Genomic DNA, 13,083 nt, shown 5'->3' with positions numbered 1-13,083 from the left:
AATAAAATAATAACATTAATATATTACACATTTATTATATATGTATAATATATTATAAAATAGTTAAAGCATTTTTAATATATTATACATGTATAATGCATATGTATGATTGCATTATAAGTGTACTTTGAGATATATACACATATATCTCAAATAATGTAATGATATATATGCATTATATATATATATATATATATAATATATATATTGAAATACTTAAATTATTTTATAATATACATATATACAAACTAAAAATGTGTGTGTGTGTGTGTGTGTGTGTGTGTGTATATATATATATATATATATATATATATATATATGAGCTGAACTCAAAGATCTAAAACTCTAAAAGGCCTATTTCTCTCAAAAATTTTTCATAAATCTGCGTTAGGGAGCACTTCTTCTTTGCCGAGATAATCCATCCACCTCACAGGTGTGGCATATCAAGATGCTGATTAGACAGTATGATTATTGCACAGGTGTGCCTTAGGCTGGCCACAATAAAAGGCCACCCTAAAATGTGCAGTTTTACTGTATTGGGGGGGCCCAAAAACCAGGAACACGCTGTCATATAAGCTGATCCAGAGCATCCCAAACATACTCAATGGGTGACATGTCCAGTGAGTATGCTAGCTATGCAAGAATTGGGATGTTTTCAGCTTTCAGGAATTGTGTACAGATCCTTGCAACATGGGGCCGTGGATTATCATGCTGCAACATGAGGTGATGGTCATGGATGAATGGCACAACAATATGCCTCAGGATCTCGTCACGGTATCTCTGTGCATTAAAAATGCCATCAATAAAATGCACCTGTGTTCGTTGTCTATAACATACGCCTGCCCATACCATAACCTCACAGCCACCATGGGCCACTCAATCCACAACGTTGACATCAGCAAACTGCTGTCTGCCATCTGCCCTGTACAGTGAAAACTGTGATTAATCTTTGAAGAGAACACCTCTCCAAAGTGCCAGACACCATAAAATGTGAGCATTTGCCCACTCAAGTCGGTTACGACGACGAACTGCAGTCAGGTCGAAACCTTGATGAGGACGAGCATGCAGATGAGCTTTCCTGAGACGGTTTCTGACAGTTTGTGCAGAAATTCTTTGGTTATGCAAACCGATTGTTGCAGCAGCTGTCCGGGTGGCTAGTCTCAGACGATCTTGAAGGTGAAGATGCTGGATGTGGAGGTCCTGGGCTGGTGTGGTTACACGTGGTCTGCGGTTGTGAGGCCGGTTGGATGTACTGCCAAATTCTCTGGAACACCTTTGGAGACGTCTTATGGTAGAGAAATGAACATTCAATTCACGGGCAAAAGCTCTGGTGGACATTCCTGCAGTCAGCATGCCAATTGCACGCTCCCTCAAAACTTGCGACTTCTGTGGCATTGTGCTGTGTGATAAAACTGCACATTTTAGAGTGGCCTTTTATTGTGGCCAGCCTAAGGCACACCTGTGTAATAATTATGCTGTCTAATCAGCATCTTGATATGGAACACCTGGCAGGTGGATGGATTATCTCGGCAAAGGAGAAGTGCTCACTAACACAGATTTAGACAGATTTGTGAACAATATTTGAGAGAAATAGGCCTTTTGTGTAAATAAAAAAAGTCTTAGATCTTTGAGTTCAGCTCATGAAAAAAGGGGGCAAAAACAAAAGTGTTGCGTTTATAATTTTCTTCAGTATATATATATATATATATATATATATATATATATATATGTACTGTTGTACTCGTGAGACATTACTCTACACAAATATGAGTGTTTTGGAGCAGTAAAATGTATTATACTGATAAAAAACCCAAAATATAAATGCTAATTTTGGACAGGGTTTGTGACTAAGTAGATACTAAAAAATACTGGACATATCCCATTTTGAATACCGTGGGTTGTCTACTTTTACAAATGGTATGCCATGATGGGGTTAATTTTCATTCCTGGGCTGCCATACAGTCTCAAAAGCAACATAGGCCCAGCAAACCAATATGGCAAATTTAAATGTGCAAACATGGGAAAGCCCTACATTTGACCCCTGTAAGTTTGCAAAAACCCATAAAACCTGTACATTGGGGGTACTGTTGTACTCAGGAGATGTTGCTGAACACATATCTGGTGTTTCTTTTGTCAGTAACACATAACAGGAACTGAGAATCCATGCCTAATGTACAATGTGAGAGAAAAATAACATGACTAAAAAATGACTACCCAAAAGTTTGACAAAGACTGGTGGTAGAATTAGTGCATGAAAAGTGTTAAAATACCACCATTTGAAATACCCTAGAGAGTCTACTTTTCAAAAATATATGGTTTGATGGGGGTACATTACATTGGTCGGCTTCAAAATATCCCAAATAGGACATGGGTGCATGATGACCAGCTGTGAAAATTCCAAGTTGGAAAACTGGAATGCGCACCCTCCAGATAAGGTATTTTAGCCCCCAGAGAACCCGACACACCTATACATGGGTTGTATGACTGCACTCAGGAGATGTTGCTGAACACATATTGGGGTGTTCTTTGCAAATAACCCTAAAGTTCTCAATACATGTATTCTTAAATTGCTATGCGTGTCCAGAAAATCACCAATTATTATTATTTTTTTTAAATTTGGCATAGATTGGTGGTAAAATGGTTGCATGAAAAGAGTCAATATACCCCAAGTTTAATACTTACGGTTGTCTTCTTTTAAAAAAATATATACATATGAAGTGTTATTCAGGGATTCCAAACAGATATTAGTGTTACAATGTAACTTTTGTTAATATTGAAAAGAAATGGTTTGGAAATAGCAAAGTGCTACTTGTACTTATTGCCCTATAACTTGCAAAAAAAAAAGCTAAGAACATGTTAACATTGGGTATTTCTAAACTCAGGACAAAATTTAGAAACTATTTAAAATGGGTATTTTGGGGGGGCTGTAGATGCGTCACAGATTTTAGGGGTAAAAGTTAGAAAAGGTGTGTTTTTTTTTTACATATAGTTGTTTTTTTAAGAACAGGAAGGGTTTTCTTTTGATATCCCATACATTAATAATGAAGAAAATACGAGGGGGTTCTTTTTTGGTTGTAATAATTTTTATACCAGTTCCAGTCGTGGTTAAAGGGACACTGTAGGCACCTGGACCATTTCAGCTAATTGAAGTGGTTTGGGTACAGTGTCCCTATTGCCCTTAGTGCTGTTTACATTGCAGCACCAAGTCAGCCTCTAGTGGCTGTCTAGATAGAAAGATATCCCTTTAACCCTTGCAATCATGTTCCAGTCCTGGTTAACCCTTGCATCCCTGTTCCAGTCTTGGCCCTGCAATCCTGTTACAGTCTTGGTTTACTCTTGCAAAACCTGCTCCAGCTTTGATCAAGCCTTCGCATCATTAATCCAGTGCCGACGCTTTGGTAAAGACTTTACTTTTCATATTAAGAACATTTTATTTCTTATCAAGCTTCTGCCTTATTTACTGCTTCTATTTTGCATTGGGACTTTTCAATTATATTTACTTTGCCTTATAATAAAGACCTTTTACAATTAAACATCAAAATCGTTGTGAATATGATTTTCTTTTGTACACTTTATCTGGTTCATCACAATACAGCATCCAGCAGTAATCTGCCATCATGCTTTCATTCCAGAAACCTTGGTAGCGATTTTCCATCAGTGGAATGTCTTGATGAAATCGTTCGCCTTGCTCATCACTCACTGCTCCGAGATTTTCAGGAAAAAAATGTAAATGAAATTTGAAAGACATACGACACCCCATTTTTTGAAATGCGTCAAGTAACTTTTGAATGCCAGCTTCATACATGGAAGACTTATGGTTGCCCAGAGAGATTTCTCAAACCCAAGCTTCTTTTTCTTGAACGTTGAGAGAAACTTTGAAGTTTGTGTCTTGCAAAACTTCCCAAATTTGTGGCCCAACAATGATTCCTTCCTTTAATTTGGCTGCACTGATCTTTGGAAATTTCTTTACCATGTACTGAAATCCTGCAGAATTAGCTTTCCCCATAGCTTTCCCAAAGTTCTTCATTAAGCCAAGCTTAACATTGAGAGGTGGCAAGAAAATATTTTGCGGATCAACCAAAGGAATGTTTTGGACACTGTTCCTTCCTAGATCATATTCACTTCTCTGAGGAACTCATCTAATGGCCGAATCCAAATTTGGATAAACGATTTTATGTTTATCTTTTTTTTTTTTTTTTAAACCAGTTGTATTAACGCTGCAAAAGTAACAATCACTATGATGCTTTGGCTATCTCCATAGCATGGGTATTGCAAATGAAAGTGAAGTCTTCCATCTGTGAAGTCAATCACGTAAACCACTAGAAAATGCAGTGCAAATACCGTGTGGAGCCCATGCTTTATCCCGATCACCTAGTGGGCACCCAAAGTACAAGATCTTTGGTAATTTGACGTTGCTGTTCTGAAGCTTTAAATAAGCCGCATACATAGAAAAATGCGTTGGGGTGAGTTTTGCATATTCTAGGCATGCTCATAAGTAAATTTACATTGAACAAAATCAAATCTGAAATGAGAAGAAATATTGTTTCAGTTGTAACAAAATCACAAATAATGCTGAAAAATAATGCATCTCATCACAAAAACTGGATGAGCTGCAAAAAAAAACTAAAAACAGGTTTGAAATCAGCATTGAAAAATCTATCGAGTACACCTAAAATCATGTTTGATTAAAAAAGATTGTTTACCAGTGTTATTAGATAGTGCCTTTTTTCCCTTTTGGGAATTTAGCAAGCACTTGCCTTTTATAGGTTAGGTTGCTTCATCTGCACCAGAATAATATTAGTTGGTAATCACCGCTTACTTTCATCCACCACCCCCATTGGTGTATTTAGCTGTTCTGGTTCTGACTCTATCCAGATATTTCATACCTTATGAGCAGGTAAGTAATACATGCTATACTTTTCAATTATACCACATTTATACCCTTTAAAAATATGTTTAACGGAACTGGCTTTAATATTAGCAGTATTTAGTCAATTAGAGGCACCAGCTCTCCAAGCTGAATCCCCTACCTCTCCACTGAAGTTTCGCCCACCGCCTCACTTCATCGTTACTTCATAGTTAGCGCCTCAAAGGACCCAACTTGGGGTTATAAGAGAAGGGCCTCACTTGTCTGTTTGATTCTTGTTACATCATCGAGAGGCCTACACTCCACCACCACATCGTGGTTTTGCTCCTAGGTCTAATCATAGCTAGTGCCTCTAAATACCATTTTGTACTTAGCAGGGCCTCTCCTTCGCCCGCTTAGTTAATTGCTTTGCCTATGGCATTCTGATAGCAAGCCAGTTCATATCCCGTATAAGGTTATTTCCTTTAGGTAGGAGTAAAATTATTCCTTTACACAGTATGTCACAGGCTTCCGATATAGCAGAAGATTTGGGTCTCCCGGACTCCCATCTTATGATGGGCTCCCCAGTCAGACTTACTTCTCCAGCGGAGGTTCAAGACCCCGCTATCCCTGGTTCACTTCGGTCATGGACCATCCCGAAAATTTCATCCGAGCTTCGAGGCATCCCTTTCTCAGCTACGGCCGAGAAGGCAGAGTTGTATCGTTTGCCATCAGCTCAGCAAGGCACCCCGGGACCAGGTTCCTGCACTCACGGGAACATCTTTGAGAACTTGACAGAGATGCATACCATGATATCATCTCTCTTGACTTCCATGCACACAGTCAATCAGAGACTTGAAAAATTGGAATCCCCAGCTGCAGGAACCCCTTCCTCCGCCATTGTCAATCAGTCAGCCACTACAGGCACTTCATGGTGGCTAGGCAACATATAGCTGTCAAACTGATGCTGGATGTCCTCACACTCTGCATGAGGACATCCAGCATCAGTTAAATCCCCATAAGAAAGAGACAATTAGACTGCCCCAAAGCTACAAAACGTCAATAAAGTGATGGCCCAAAATTCAGAACATTATTGATACTAATCCATTCGAGAGACAACAAACCTAATAATTAAAACGGACATATATCTTGCATTCTATGGTTTCTTACGCCCACATGAGTTCACTATAGAAAAAGCTACAGATACACATACTTCAAACTGCTGATCTTAAAAAATTAGCAGACCATACCAACTAACCCTACAACAATAAAAAAATGAACCAAATGGGACCACCAACTGACATACAGGTATATCCTATGGGAAACAAATGTTGCCCTGTACAACTACTCAAACTATTTTGTTTATCATTGTCAGGTCAAGCTAGAACCAAGACAAGCATTTAAGGATTTAGCAATGTAATTATATATAAATTGAATTAAGTATTTAGCAATGTAATTAAATAGAAGCGTTGCATTAATAAATCTTTGTATCCTATTTATTTACAGACCTACCCAAACGTTGGTTTTGTCACACCACAACCGACGTTTAACCACATATTAGTTTAACTCTTTACTCAGCTTTTTTCCCTGACCACAAATGTACAGGCATAGATTGGAATTGTGGGAGTGGTGACCTGGCCCTGAGCATCCTCCTCAACTGAGCTATTATCGTTTGGTCACCCACGCAACGCTCCCTTTTACCAAATTATTTTCTCTTGGTGGGCTCTTTTGACCCTTTAACTTTCCAAAATCCCATAAAACCTGTACATGGGGTGTACTGTTGTACTTGCGAGACATCAATGAACACAAATAAGAGTATAAATATAAAGAGTATAAGAGTATAAATATAAAAAAACACATAAAAATATACATAAAACATATAAATATTACATCCCCGGATAGCATTGATCTGAGCACCCAAGTTGTCCAAATAGCGCTAAGATCCCACGAACACAGCCGAATCGCCATCGTAAAGTTCTGACCGATGCACACGAGGCGTCAGCCCAAATTAGTTCCAGGGATTCAGTGGTAGCAGCCAGTCACTTTTGGGAGTTCCATACGAATTAATTACTAAACGCATACTCTAGCTTGTTGGTAGCATTTGTTTGTATGGTTCATCCGAACAAACCTACCGAACGGCGCTCTCCTGACATGTGTGGATAAGAAGCAGGCATTCGTCAAAGTTCAGCAGTGTTCGGGAGTAACTGCGTCCGATTGTAGTTCCATGAACTCGACGGCTGAACACTGCTCCCTACATTCTTGAGAACAAGATGGCGGCCACCGAGCCGAACAATTTGAATTCTCGATGATTGAGGTCTCAGGAGGGGTCAATAGGGGATATCAAGCACAGAGGTGGTCCGCAGATCGTGAGTCTGTTCGGTTCCCGAACAATACAAATAAGCCCCATGAACCAAGTCTTTTTACAGGTCCTTTCCATGGCCCATAGTCCTGGGTCAGGAGACTAGCTAGCTGGCTCCTCCAGAAACTCGTCGCTAAGGGAAGTTCGTCACAGTAAGCATAAAACATTAACAACTGGTAAAGAATCTGTCACCCATGTATCTAAGATCTAAAAGGGAAATTCTAAGTTTAGTGGGTTGAGGGGAGTGGGAATTATGGGGGTAACCCCCAAGCCAGCGGGTAATATGAGGTGCACCCTAAAGTAATTCCACGAAGGTCGTTCCACTTGTAAAGGTTTGTTAGATAAACATAAGAAACAAGAAAACTAGAAAGCATGCAATGAAAAGCAAACAAAAGAATAAGTATGTAGGTCCAGATATGGTGTTTATGAGATCGCCGTCGATGCTGAGTTGCTCCGTTGGGTGGCTGGTACAAATGGGTGTAGACTGAGGCAGATGTGTTGGCGACTGTGGGTGTTCAGAAGCAGAGGACAACCCAAGTTTCTGTAGCGTGCAAGATATTTTTGAGGCTTCCAGTGTCAGGGCTCCGCGGGCAGCTGTGAGGGGAGGCTGCAATCCTCGTGCAGCACTCACCCTCGGTCCGTCGCCGCCCGCGGTCCCCCCTCCCCTTGCAAGGTCAGCGAGCGGCATCCTCTCCTCTTGACACGCCGCTCGCGTCCTCCTCTCCTCCTCCCAGCGGCAGCATGTCTAACGCTGCATGCTGGGAGCCGGCACTGATATCAGAACGCCGGGGTCACTCATGTGACCCGGCGTTAAAGCTACAGCGCAACAATCACAGTGGGGGGTATAGTTATCCCCCACGTGTGATTGTTAATTCTGATTGGAAGTTATCCAATCAGAATTAAGATAAGGATATAAATACTTACCTTTCCTGTCTCTCAGTGCCCTGTTGTGGTGTTTGCTTGCTAGTATTGATACTGAACTTGTGTTTTCTGGTTACGTACTCTCTGGCTTGTTAATCTGACTTTGTGACTTTCTCCTACCCTTTGACCTCGGCTTGTTTCTCGTTATTCTGTCTTCTGGTTCCCCTTACTCGGCTTGTCTCCTGACTATTCTGTGTGTGCTTAGCTTGGCCAATCTAAGGTCCGGTACTGCACCTTTTCTGTGTGTGTTAGCGTGTTGGGTTCCCCGAATCGTGATATTACAACAGGGCCAAAATGGAACCTGCTGACATTCCACAGCTACTTGTTAATCAGGAGGCTAGAATGGATGGTTTAGACCACCGTATGGACCAGTTTGCCCAGGCTTTACAAACCATACTAGCTCGTACTGCACACTTGCAACCTGCCGTTCAGGAGGTTACTGCTGCTGTGTCCGAACCCATTCCCACTCCGGTACCTGTTCCTGCTCACGCAGTTCATATGACGACGCCACAGTGCTACAGCGGTGACCCAGCATTGTGTTGTGGTTTCCTCAACCAAATTGATATCCATTTGGTGATGAATCCACGTTCCTATCCCACTGACAGATCCAAAATTGCCTTTTTGATAAACCACCTGTCTGGGAGAGCTTTAGCATGGGCAAACCCCATGTGGGAGAATATGTCTCCTATATCCTTTGCAGATTTATAGACAGCATTCAAACGCACGTTTGATGAACCCGGTAAGGTTGCCTCTGCTGGCAAAGCTCTGCTTAGGGTTCGACAGGGTAACAGATCTGTAGCGGATTATACTATCGAATTCCGCACTCTAGCAGCTGAAGTGGTTTGGAATAACGATGCCCTCGTAACAGCCTTTCAGGAGGGTTTGGCCGCTTACATACTGGATGAAATAGCATCCAGGGAACTGCCTGTTCTTCTGGATGATGTTATAGACTATGTAATCCTTATTGATAACCGTATTAGAGAGAGGCGTAGTCAAAGACGGATGGATACACGGGTGTTACCTGCTCTACCCAGCACTGCATTACTAGCATTACCCGCTCCTAGGCAACCATCCCCCGAACCCATGCAATTGGGTGCTACGGGGTTAACTGAGGCTGAAAGAACGTATCGTAGAAGGGATTTGTCTTTATTGTGGAAAGAGGGGGCACCACTGTAATACCTGCCCTAAATTACAGGGAAACTACAGCACCTAAGGCCTAGAGAGGGGTCGGCCTCGGGTGTTATGACTTTGTCCCCTCATGTGTCCATCTCCAGACTGTTTATTACGGTTTCTCTTTTGGTCAATAAAACCACTATAACAACTAAAGCCTTGATCGATTCAGGTGCGGCAGACAACCTTATGGATGAGAACTTTGCCAAAACCGCAGCCCTGACTTTGATCCGAAAGGCCACACCCTTGGCCATTGAGGCCATAGATGGTAGACCACTTGAGAAACCTCTGGTGACCCATGAAACCCAAGATATAGTTATGTCTGTGGGTGCTTTACACAAGGAAAGGTTAACCTTCCAAATAATTGACTCCCCTACTGCTTCCATCGTTCTGGGTTTTCCCTGGTTAGTTAAACACAACCCTGTACTTGATTGGGGTTGTTTAGATATACTCTTCTGGGGGGAATCCTGTCAATGAGACTGTATGGCTTATGTACGTCCTGTTTGTTTACTCAACGTGCCCACGGCTAAACCACTTTCTGTTTCTGTCCCTTCTGTGTATGCAGACCTTGCATTGGTTTTCGAAAAAAGGGAGGCAGATAAGCTACCTCCACATCGTGACTATGACTGTGCCATAAACCTGTTACCGGGTACTATGCCTCCTATGGGTAAGGTCTACCCTCTTTCTGAGAAAGAAAACCAGGTCATGGAGGAGTACATACGGGAAGCCTTAAGTAAAGGTTTTATTAGAAGGTCCTCCTCTCCTGCTGGTGCTGGTTTCTTTTTTGTGGCAAAAAGGAGGGCGATTTGAGGCCATGTATAGACTACAGGGCTCTAAACAATATAACGATTAAAAATGCCTATCCGATCCCTCTCATCACTGAGTTGTTTGATCGCGTTAAAGGTTCTAGATATTTTACTTATAACCTTGTTCGTATAAAGGAGAATGATGAATGGAAAACGGCGTTCAATACACGTAGTGGGCATTACGAGTATCTAGTCATGCCTTTTGGATTGTGTAATGCTCCTGCCGTATTTCAGGATCTCATAAACGATGTCCTTAGAGATCTACTGCATGTCTGTGCCGTAGTCTACCTTGATGACATACTTGTATATTCTCCGGATTTGAAGACACACCATACTCATGTTAGGATGGTGCTTAAGAGGTTGTTGCAGAATGGTCTTTATTGTAAATTAGAAAAATGCTTATTCGACCAAACTTCTGTACAATTCCTGGGGTATGTCATTTCTGAACAAGGATTCAGCATGGATCCTTCTAAATTGGAAGCTATACTGTCCTGGCCCCTTCCCCAAGGACTTAAGGCAATACAGCGATTTATAGGGTTTGCCAATTATTACAGGAAATTTGTTAAAAACTTTTCATCCATCATTTCCCCTATTACTAAACTGACTAAAAAATGTTTACACCCCAGGGTTTGGACTCCTAAAGCTATTGTGGCCTTCGAGACTCTTAGAAAGGCATTTGCCACTGCCCCTGTGTTACACCATCCTGATCCTTCCCTTCCCTTTGTACTGGAAGTAGACGCTTCTGAATCAGGTATAGGAGCAGTGTTGTCACAAAGACGCTGGGAGCCGGCACTGATATCAGAATGCCGGCGTTAAAGCTACAGCGCAACAATCACAGTGGGGGGTATAGTTATCCCCCACGTGTGATTGTTAATTCTGATTGGAAGTTATCCAATCAGAATTAAGATAAGGATATAAATACTTACCTTTCCTGTCTCTCAGTGCCCTGTTGTGGTGTTTGCTTGCTAGTATTGATACTGAACTTGTGTTTTCTGGTTACGTACTCTCTGGCTTGTTAATCTGACTTTGTGACTTTCTCCTACCCTTTGACCTCGGCTTGTTTCTCGTTATTCTGTCTTCTGGTTCACCTTACTCGGCTTGTCTCCTGACTATTCTGTGTGTGCTTAGCCTGGCCAATCTAAGGTCCGGTACTGCACCTTTTCTCTGTGTGTGTGTGTGTGTGTTAGCGTGTTGGGTTCCCCGAATCGTAACATCCAGAACCTTCAAAGTCCTAGAATCAAAGGGTACAGGAGACACCTCAGAGTACCCCACTTGTAAGGCATGTTGTTGTTCACAAGTTCTGTGGTTAATGGTCTGAGGGACTTGCACCAGACCAGAGATGCTCTCAGTAGGTCTGGGTAGAATGTGGTCTTTGAAGCTTTAAGGTGATTTCCTGTGAATTGCAGTCATGAATGTCTGTTTATCTGGCCAGGAGGTGCTGGAAGGCGAAAACAGCCATACTTGACTTTGGCCTGTTTAGCAGAGAACAATTGTGTGAGCAGCCTCTTTATCAAGTGAGGAATTTCGGCCAAAGCGATATTGTCAAAGTCAGCATTTAAACCATGTCCTTTCCCTTAACAGAAAGGATAGATGGGCAAGAGTGTTGCTAGATGGCAAAAAGATCAGGGGCATCAGCCCAACTGTAAAGCGATATGCCATGCCCTTAATTCAATTTTAAACCTTAATATATTAATATATAATATATACCGGAGCTTAGATTGTAAGCTCACGGGCCATCTAGCTAAGCACTTTGTAAAAAAGAGCTCCAACTTTAGTTAATAATCCTGTCAGAAAAATAACAGTGCCATTCTTAAGGCGCCTATTCTGAAGTAAATTATACAGCACAGTGTGATATTGCTATGAGTACAGTGTTTCAACACAGTGGCGTTCAGGATTAGTTAACACTGAATGGCTTGTGGTTAATTCAGCAGGTCTTGAGTTTTTGAATATAGGTTTATATAATACTCTGAATTTAATCAATGATGTTATGTCACAATGGAATTTAAAATTGAATTAAGGGCATGGCATGTCGCTGGTTTAAGAGGGGGATTCCGTCATTATTTCTGTAAGGAGCCTTAAACTTTACAGTTGGGCTGAAGCCCCTGATCTTTTTGCCCAGAGTGTAAAACAGAGCTTAGCTAGATGGCCCGTGAGCTTACAATCCTTTAGATTGTAAGCTCACGGGCTATCTAGCTAAGCACTTTGTAAAAAAAGCTCCAATGGCTAGATATCAGCTTACAGACAGGGCTCTCTCTACCTCTTGTATTTGTCTGTGTATATTGTACATTCTCCAATAATTGTACAGCGCTGCAGAATCTGTTGGCGCTTTATAAATACCAGTAATAATAATAAAGTGAGAGCTCAATGTGAATTTCAACTTTAAGGTCAAACTAGTCAACCTGGAACAATTCTATAAGTCACCTATGCTTTCAGTTCAGCTACTCAGGGATTAAAATTGAAATTTACTTAGAATATTCGCTTGCGGAAAAAAACACATAAGTATTACATGGGACTAGAGGCAAACAATGAAATGAAGACAAAATTAGACCCGGGGCTTTTCAAGACACAACTTGGAGCTCCAGCCACTGCAAACCCCCCGAGCAATTCTGTTGCAGTTTGGTCACGAAGCAAAGCAATGATCTGAAACACAAAAGCCAGTCAACAACAAAATGGCTCCTGGACAAGAATTTTACAGTACGGGCAGCTTGACATGAAAATCGCCACGGATTATCAGGATCTGATTACTCTACCCCTGAACTTCCACACAGTGTCCAAGGCTTCAAACTGGAAACCTAGGGCCAGATGCCAGCTGACGCTCTCAGCCTATCAGTAGCTCACTTCAAGAAGACAAAGTGAAAAAGATACTAAACACAAAACGAAAAATCATTTCACCTTAAAGGTGTGTGAAGGATACCCTATTCAATACGTAAACTAACTTTCCATTGAAAATTATACTACCTATTGACGTTTTTATAAGGTTG

This window comes from Pelobates fuscus, chromosome 13, assembly GCF_036172605.1.
Source record: "Pelobates fuscus isolate aPelFus1 chromosome 13, aPelFus1.pri, whole genome shotgun sequence".
NCBI lineage: Eukaryota > Metazoa > Chordata > Amphibia > Anura > Pelobatidae > Pelobates > Pelobates fuscus.
This window is presented reverse-complemented; position numbering follows the sequence as displayed.